The sequence below is a fragment of the Seriola dumerili genome, unplaced genomic scaffold, assembly GCF_002260705.1.
Source record: "Seriola dumerili isolate Sdu_G_001 unplaced genomic scaffold, Sdu_1.0 BDQW01000025.1, whole genome shotgun sequence".
In the NCBI taxonomy this organism is placed as follows: domain Eukaryota; kingdom Metazoa; phylum Chordata; class Actinopteri; order Carangiformes; family Carangidae; genus Seriola; species Seriola dumerili.
The window spans coordinates 12,366,209-12,375,587 of record NW_019174280.1 but is presented as its reverse complement, the minus strand read 5'-3'; positions in this window follow the sequence as shown (position 1 = coordinate 12,375,587).

The following is a 9,379-nucleotide window of genomic DNA, read 5'->3' as shown; positions in this document are numbered from 1 at the left end:
AAGAGTAAGTTTTTTGCCCTCTTCAAAAAAAAAAGGGGGGGGGGAGGAGGAAAAAAACCCTCTCCACCTTCATTCTCATAAATCAGAACCAGATGAGGGACTATGCACCCCTGATCCCCTGAGGTAGACATGGCGAGCAGCTACATGCTAATGATGCCCAGTGACACAGTTTGACAGCCTCCTGGGGCCGTTACTCTGGGCAGAGATAAGATTGCACCGCCACATTCACTGTCTCTCAGGCAAAACTGGCCAGCAACTTTTCCAGATTATGTTCTTTACCCAGTTTTTTTCCCCAGCAGCTCTGGCATTGTGCACCGTAATTGTCAATGTCTCAGTCTGTAGTTGCAATCTTTATTTGGGATCCACTCCCAGTTGCATTTGAATAGCTGAGATTGATCAGTGCTGAGGGGCTCCGATTATGTAAGACAGTGGTTTTATTTTCTTTGATATTTTAGCTCGTATTAGCAGGATGACACATTTTTGACTCGAATATATCAGTAAAACCACAACATGCTTGCATTTGATTGCCTCCAAGCACATCAGGCTTTGTGTGAGGCCTAAAATTTGAAAGAAAAAGATGTGCCTTGGGATTAATTTATCAAATAAATCTGATAAATGTTTTTGATAGCAATAAAAAGTAAGCTATGAGTGAAAGAGAAGACGCCTGAACACACAGCCACCCAACATGTAGGGGACACCTACCACTGCTGGGAAATTCATTACAGATACTGTTTACTTTCTGACTCATGCTTCACAATGTGTGGGGTGTGGTGAAAAGTCTGGATTTCATGGCACTGTTTGGTGGCTTCTAGGTCTATAGATTAAAGAGTTAAAATAAATCTTTACTGCATTTCTTCAAGAAGGGGCCTGGGTTTGTCAGTCATGCAATAACAGAGTGATTTAAGATCGAAAGTCAGCTCACAGAATCAATTTTAAAATCAGGCACCAGTCTCTTTCACTGTAGAGTAAGTTTGTAATTTTCTTGGTGTTTGATGGTTGACCTGCTGGCTCAATTGTTCATTAAAAAAATGCCGGTGAATCAGCGCAGTGTGTTTTGCTTTCTTCTGAGTGGGTGAAGCCTGAGCCCCACATTAAAACATTATGTCATTAAAAGTAAAAAATGATAACAGATGTTCTTACTACCCCCCTGAGAGAGCGGGCACTGAGCACTGGAGGTCTTATAGTAATTCAAGCTGGTGAAAATGTTCACACACACACACATTGACTTTGGTATAAACTCACAACACTTATTTTAAGGAATAGCAGACCTCAGTGGCAAGGTGTTTTTGAGTCCTTAATTAATGTTTTGCAAAATAAAATAAAAAAAGTGAAAATCTTATCTCAGAGCATTTCTTGGCTAAGGACAAATGATTGTAGGATAAGTTAAAGAGTAGGGGGATTCTTCTCTGGAAATTCCCTCATATGCTGCACCATAAACTCATTTTTAAATGTCTCTGGACTGTTTTCTTTCACTAGAAGAGGGAGGATTGCTCTTAGATCTCCATCTTTTGTTTAGTAGCCCCGAACTCTTATCAGATTGTAATGGATGGAGTGAAATTTCAGCCAGAAGTGGAGATTATGGCCGTCATGGGACTTTAAAATAGTCAGACCTTGGGGTTTCTGCCTGCATTTACATCACTGATGAAAGGGCTGATCTTGTACGACCGATCTGATGTAATCAAGGGAGACGAGGTGAAATTTCAATGCTGAAAAGAATACTAAATCCTGTTCAAGCATAAGTAATGCTACTTCATTGAGATGTTGCTGGAGAATGAAAAGTAGAAGTGTCTTTAAAATGCATTCACGGATAAGTTTCCTGGTGGGGGTTATAATTATCCCAACTGTCAAAAAAACACCTAAAAGGGGAAGCTTTGGGCAAAGGTAATTGCAAGTGTACGGTAAACCATGTATAATGGTGGAAAGTAAATTAACAAAAACAGAGGCCATGTGAAACTGTGGTGGGTAATGGCAGGTTACGTGCTGTGTTTTGGAGATTACAGAGGTTTAAAGCTCATCCTGAACTACCATAAACTTCTGACATTACTGACTCAAAATGCAGTTAAGTTTGCAAAAGATTTAGAGATGGCCCTCAGATCATTATAAAAATGATTATTGCAATTCACACCATAATTCAATCTGTAAAAATACAAAATCTGTATTAGGTGTGCGTATGTATCTTTGCCCTGCACAGTGCTCCTTTTTGTGTGCAAGCATAGTCTTCAAAGATATCTGGCACATGTGACTTGTCTACCATGCTGGCAACTTGAATTCATTGTAGACAATGAATGCTGCGTTGACTCTTTGTGACAAAGTGTCGCTTATCTTTCAGTGTAAGTGGCTGCAACATATTTTCTCTTCGACACTTGAAGAGAAAATGATCTCTCCTGAGACCATATAGTTATACTGTAGAGGAGTAGGGACAGAGCAGAGAGATGGCTGCTGTAACCTGAATGTAGCCTATCCTGGAGACATGAGTACGTGAAGATAACACTTATTTTGGGGTTGTATTGTGCTCAGCTGTATTTCCCGTGTCTTCGGTGTAGAGCTGCTCATCTCTGTGAGCACTGTTTAGCGATTCATTCAAGTAAATTAAAATAAACCAAGTAAATGCTAATTTCACGGCAACCTTCAGTGCTGTATCTAAGATTAGACCCCACTTTTGAATCTTGTGTCATGCTTAATTAATTCTTTTTCTTTTTTTTTTTTTTTATCATTAAAGCACTCTTGTTGTCTTAAAGTCATCAAATGAAACACACAACTGAAACTGTGGTTGGATTTTTAGCCATTTAAATAAATAAAACATACACAGGAGAAATCAATTAGTACCACTAAACTACTACCACTAAATAATCGACAAAAATTTAATAAAGGTTGAAGAAGAAGAATCATAGAACTGATTATGTCTTTATTTTCTCAAAGAATTGACCCAATTACTAGTGCGCCTTGTTCAAAGGTGCACAAGTTAGCATAGCAACAGCGACCGCACAGCTTGAAATCTAACAAGATTACTATTATTTATTTGGAGGCACCCACTGACTTCAAGAATCAAGAACACTACACAACCATGTGTGTTTTAATGTGTTAGTACATGTTAGCTCACAGAGGGTTGCAACAAAGCTAACACATAGTCCTCTGAAATGTAAACAGGAGTGTGTATATATCCGGTCCTGTAGTGCTTAAACAAAGCACCTTGCTCAGCAGTGCTCGCAAACAACTACAACTGGAAAAGTACAAGTGTGTCCTGTTGCTGGAAAAAAGGCAGTTTGGCTGTTACTGTACTGTTACTATCAAAGATCAATCAGAGCATGACGCTAAAGCTAGAAAAAAGGTTATCTCATCAATGTACTTAGCAGGTTTGCAGTGTGCATTTGGCAAATATGTGTTCTTGAGGTTAATGGATCCTTTTTAAATGTGCCAAAGAGTAAGTGAAGACATAATGCAGTAAAAAATAAAATTACTGACTTGAGAAATGAATTAAAATAGCTGAATTACTCAATAAAGCTCCTCAACTGGAAATGTTATTTGTTATTCCATCTTTGGAAATTTTAATAGTAAAATGATTGTTTGTAACGCAGGGTGGGTTTCTGTCTCCCATTACACTGATTATGTTTGTGGTGCTGAAAAGATAAAACTGAATTTAGATCTTAATCCGTGTAATAAAAGAAACATGTTAGTCACTGGGCTAAAGAAGTGGACCGCTGGACGGCCCGCAGCTTGACTACTAGGATGTTTGTTATTTGCCTTCTGCAAACATAACAAAACACAGCTGATCAGCTCAGTTTACAGACACAGTGAAACCACTATTTTATTTGGAACTGAATACAAAGACAAATCGGATTGGGGTCTGGAGATGGAGGGGTGAATGGCAGTGACAGGGGAAGAAGAATCTTATTTTGTATGTTTACAGATCCGATTTGGCCATCTGGACAAATATGATGATCTGAGCATTAGAGAACAGAGAAACTGAACCAGCAATAGTTTGTTTAGAGGCGTTTCATTTCAATGGAAACACCTTCACAAGACAAACGAACACTCACAGTTTAGCTCCTTGTGAGGCCATTTCCAGTGATTGTACTCAAGAGTGGAGCTTGACAAATCTTACTGTGGAGTGTTGGAGAATGTAGTGGGAATGTGAGAGGGGACTGCTCATATTAGTTTGTGTTTACGGTGATGGCAGGATGTTGCTTGACAACTATGCAATTTAAGTTTGTTTGTGTATCACAGTGACTTAGAGAGTATAAATCCTACATGTTGCATTAATGCAAGCCTGCTCTGACGTGTACTGTCCTCTGTGATCCTGTCATGTCAGGTTACTGAGTCCAAAAGTGAGCCATAGGATTCATTCTCACACTGGCTATTTTATCTCATTCTGCTCCTAAATGACGTTTACAAAAACCTCCATGGGGCCCACGGTTCTGTTGTCAAGGCCTAAATTATATACACAAATCCAGGTTGTAGGCGGGAGGAGACAAGCTTCCATTTCTGTGGTGGCACCTCACTAGTAAATCACACACAGTGTATTCAGTGGATTTCACTTTCGAAGTGGCTTTGCCAAGAAATCTCTCCAGCAGATCCTGTAGGGCCCGTAATATGTTTAAAATGTAGTTTTTAACATATAACATATGTATATACTGTATATATATATATATATATACACACACACACACACACAAACACATATATATATGTATATATATATATATATATTTATTTACAGTATGTGTGTTTGTTTATGTATGTATGTGTGTGTATGTGTTTTGGAGGTTAGCCCTGTAAATGAAACTGAACATTCATGTGGCCCAAACACTAATGTACTACTACTGCAACTAATAATAATATTAATAATAATAATAATACATTTTATTTATAGTGCACTTTTCAGGGTACATACAAACACTTTACATGAATTAAAAATAATTATATCTACAGTATATATATATAAATACAATACAAAGTACGACACAACATTAATCGCATTAAAAGCAGTTCTGAAAAGGTGAGTTTTGAACTGGGATTTGAACATGGACCGATCACTGCAGTCTTGGATGTATTCGAGTAGAGAGTTCCAGAGGGAGGGGGGCAGCTATGGAAAATGCTCTGTCGCCCCAGGTCCGGTGCTTGGTCCTGAGTGGTGTAGACAGAAGTTTGGCTTTGGAGGAGCGGAGGCTGCGGGAAGGAGTGTGGTGATAGAGCAGGTCAGTGAGTTAGGAGGGGGCCTGATTATGGAGGGCTTTGTGTGCGAAGAGAAGGACTTTGAAATGGATCTGTTGTGGGAAAGGAAGCCAGTGAAGCTTCTGGAGGACAGGGGTGATGTAGTCACGTGAGCAGGAGTGGTGTTCGAAGGAGAGGTTGCAGTCAATAAATGACTCATCATTTTTTTCATTTATCACAGTATAGTTTGAGGAAGTTGGCTTCCATTGCTGATTTGATTTCCGTGATGGAGTTGGGCACAGTTGAGTAAGTTTCAGAGATGATGGATTTGGTGGAGATGTAGAGCTGAATATTGTAAGTGTAGCAGTGGAAGTGGAGACCATGAAGATGTATGATGTTAGCAAGGGAAAGCAAGTAGAGGATGAATATTGGAGGATCAAGCACTGAACCCTGGGGCACACCTTGGGACAGAGGAGCAATGGAGGAGTTGTTGATGAACTGTATAACCTTAGCCAGGAGAGTGCAGTACCAGTGTTGTTGAGGGATGATTCAAGGCAGTAGAGAAGGATGATGAGGATGAGGTGACCAGGAGGGCTGATTCTGTACGATGTGAGTGGAAACTGGACTGAAATGGTTTAAACTATATATGTATGTGTATACAGCCTAGGCACATACATACACACATGTAACTTTTAGGCCTACACACACACACACATACACACATAAACACATTGTGTGAGACATAGAGCAGCCAGTCGCCTATGGAGCGCCGCCAGCCAAAGCAGTCATGAGGTCTCGTGCAGATTAATGGGGAGGCACAAACCAAACATGTTTCTCATTGGCTTTGTGGATGAACAGCATGTCTTTGCTTCTGCTGGTAACTTGGAAATGCCGCGGCAGAAATATCTTGTTACTAATAGAAGAGTAATTACAGAATGAACAAATTTTACTTTTTCCACTTTTGTAGAGTAATTTTGGCATTAAGTTGTTTATGTTAATGGACAAAAGTCCAACGGTGCAGTTTCCTGTATCCACAAGTAACTGATGGCAATGTCGTGTTCAAACCAGCTGAGCATTTGAACAGTCAAGTTATTGTTATAACTGAAATACTTTAATTCACTTGGGAAATTTCAGTGCTCATTAAAGCTTGTTTTGATTGCATTTCACTGCATAATCGCAACTGTGGCATCTATAGTTCAGTTGCAGCCCATGTAGCTGAGTGTACGCAGTCCAAATTTAAATGTAGACTTTGATAATTGGGCTGGAAAGGGCACTTAGCACCAACTTATCACGCATATTATATTAGGTTTCATTACAAAGACATAAAACATAAAGTCATAAAAACCTCTCAGGGCTGCTGTGGACACCTGTTTAAAGATTTGGGTTTTTTTTTTTTTTTTACAAAACACCTGGTTTTCCTTTGTTTAGTTATATTCCAAACTCTGCAGTATATGAAACACCTGCAGACTTTCCTTTCTATGGACCAACATTAAGTGCAATCCATTTTAATGATCCTTAACTACACACAGCAACAGCACTAGACTGTACCTGTTTTTGCACGGTTGCTATTTCCAGTGATCTTTAAGGAAAGTGAGGTCAAAGATTTTTATTTTCAGCATTTCTTACATCTGCTCGGGCCTCTTGCAGCTCATTGACTCAGTGACTTCAAGCTTTGTGTTCCTTAGCCTTTATCCAAGTGGTATAAATCTCTTCTTCTTTGTGGAGAGACCACTGCATAGCTGTTTTCACCAGTTTTATCCCCAGTAACTGTGAGAACATACAGTATGCCCAGACAGGCAGAAAGATAATAAACTTAGCAAAACCACTTAAGTCCTCATTTTGGAGCTTGTGCAGGAGAAAGCACCCCACTGACACTGTCTCCATTACCTGTTTGAGTGGAGGCAGCTGCATAGGAGGCTGTTAAAGATATGACTGCCCTCATCAGTCTGGTTCGCTCTTGTGGGATGAGTATGGGGGAGAAGGCCAGTGTTACCATTACCTAGAGGGTAATCTAACAAGTATTACTGCTCAGGTGTCCACATGATTTAAGATTCTCTTTTTCTCACAAGCCATATACTGTATGTGCATAGAATCACACCAGACCAGCTGAACACACATACTGTACATACAGGATATGCCACACAGACGTCCTGCTTTATCCTCAGTCCTCATGTTTCTCTGAGAGTTTATATAGTCGTAGGTAAAGCATTAGGGCCTATAACCTGATATAAATGGTGAAGGTGTTTACAGCTACAGAGAGACAAAGTAAATGAAATAGAGGAAACTGAAACCCTGCTGCTGGCAGTGTTACACAGAGTCCTCAAACAAAGGAGTCCTTTTTATCGTTTTATTGTCAGGATGTTGTACAGTTTGACTGTTTGTGTATGTGACAAGGACTTCCCGTGTGTCTCATGATGTGATTACCGCTGTTCTTTATATCATTTCTTAAGGATTATTTGAAAAGTGAAAAGTGAAAGCTGGTAAAGATGATGTTGTATTTTTAATGTAATGTCATAAAGGATTGAACTTAAAGTGAGACTATATAAGTTTTGCTGAACAGTAGCTACCCAGGCCACGCAATCCTGACTACCAGAAATTATGCTACTAAACTTACAAAACGCAGAACTGTAACACTGGAAACCAAAGTTCACAGTCTGCATCCCATGTGCATTTGCTGTTACAAATTAGTCGTATGTAAACATAATTTCTGCAGGAACAGCCAAGAATGACAATTACAGGGTGATGCAAAATGCAAAAAACTTAGTCATGTAATGTTCGTAGTATAGCAAAAAATATCTAACCAAAGTTTGCTAACATTAGCTATCACTAGCCACCATAAGCTGCAAGAAAGGAACAAAACCCCTAAGTGGGCAATCAGACAGAAACCAGCCCTGCGTTGAAACATCATAGGGAGCTGCATTTGTTGGGGCATGTTTTTTAAGGTTGTGGTGAGACAATGAAATATGGAAGTCCAGTTTGAATGACAAATGAATGTGTTTAAAAGCATTACAGACATCAAACTGCACAGCAGGTTTATAATACAGACAGAAAGGAAAGTTATCATGGCATCTGCTATTTTATCGTTCATCGTGCGTGACCACAAGGTAAATAGTAGTGAACAAAGTTAATCAACCAGGAATGTGCGTTTGCATGTATTTGATTGGCCAGTGTATCACCTTGCTGGATAATGCCTTGTTGTGAGGTTCAACCTTTTTGCAGGACGATCCTGTGTTGTTTTTGTTTTTGTTTTTTGTTTTTTTTTTCGCCATAGCCCCCTGTGTGTGGGCATCCCTGCCGCGTTCATGGACTGGCCATGAACTGACTGCTGGCCACTGCTTTGCCTCTCTGGCATCTCATAAACAGATCTTTTTCTTTTTTTTTCTTTTATTTCCTTTCCTTTTTTTTTTTTTTTTTAACAACTCTCTATCTCTGAATCAGCAGTTGTTTATGTAATTCAAACTTGGCTGATGTATCCTGATTTAAACGGTGTGCAAATTATAATCTCACACTGTCTCAGTCTCTCCCTTTCTCTCACAGTCTCTTATTTTCTCTCCTCTCTCTCTCTTGCACACACCATCCCTCTATTATTGGAATACTGTCACGGAAACACACACTCTGCTGTAATATAATGCTGTAGTTTGATCCAGACCTCCCATTCATTTGTTTAGCTATAAAGGTCTATGAAGTTGATATGTGTTTACATATTTGTTCACCCCTTCACTCTTTTCCAGTAACTATGGCCGCTGGCTTGACTTGTATATGTATATGTATGTGTGTGTGTGCTCGTGCACACACTCTTCTCATTGCTGAATTACACAACTCTTTCCACCCTGGGGCCTGAGAACTGGTCTGATGTGACCTGATGATTTTATTGCAGCAGCAGTCCTTTTGAGGACTCTCTCTCTCTCTCTCTCCCTCTCTCTCTCTCTCCCACACACACACAAACACACACACACTTACTTTCCCTCACTGTCTCTGTCTCTCACTTCCCCCTCTCATTTTTTTCTCCCTCCACATCTGTTAATCTGCTCAGGGAATAGCAGCAGACAGTTTTCCAAACCTCTGTGCATTTACGTGTCATGCAATTCATCATTGGTAAGTCTTGGAAGAGCACAAGTTCTGAGAAAGTTAGTCTCCAACCCAGAAGTGGACCCTGAACTTGAATGAGATTGTGGCTTGCTCATCCAGTAGCTGGGAGCCCGAAATAGGTTTATTGCAGGTCTGAGGT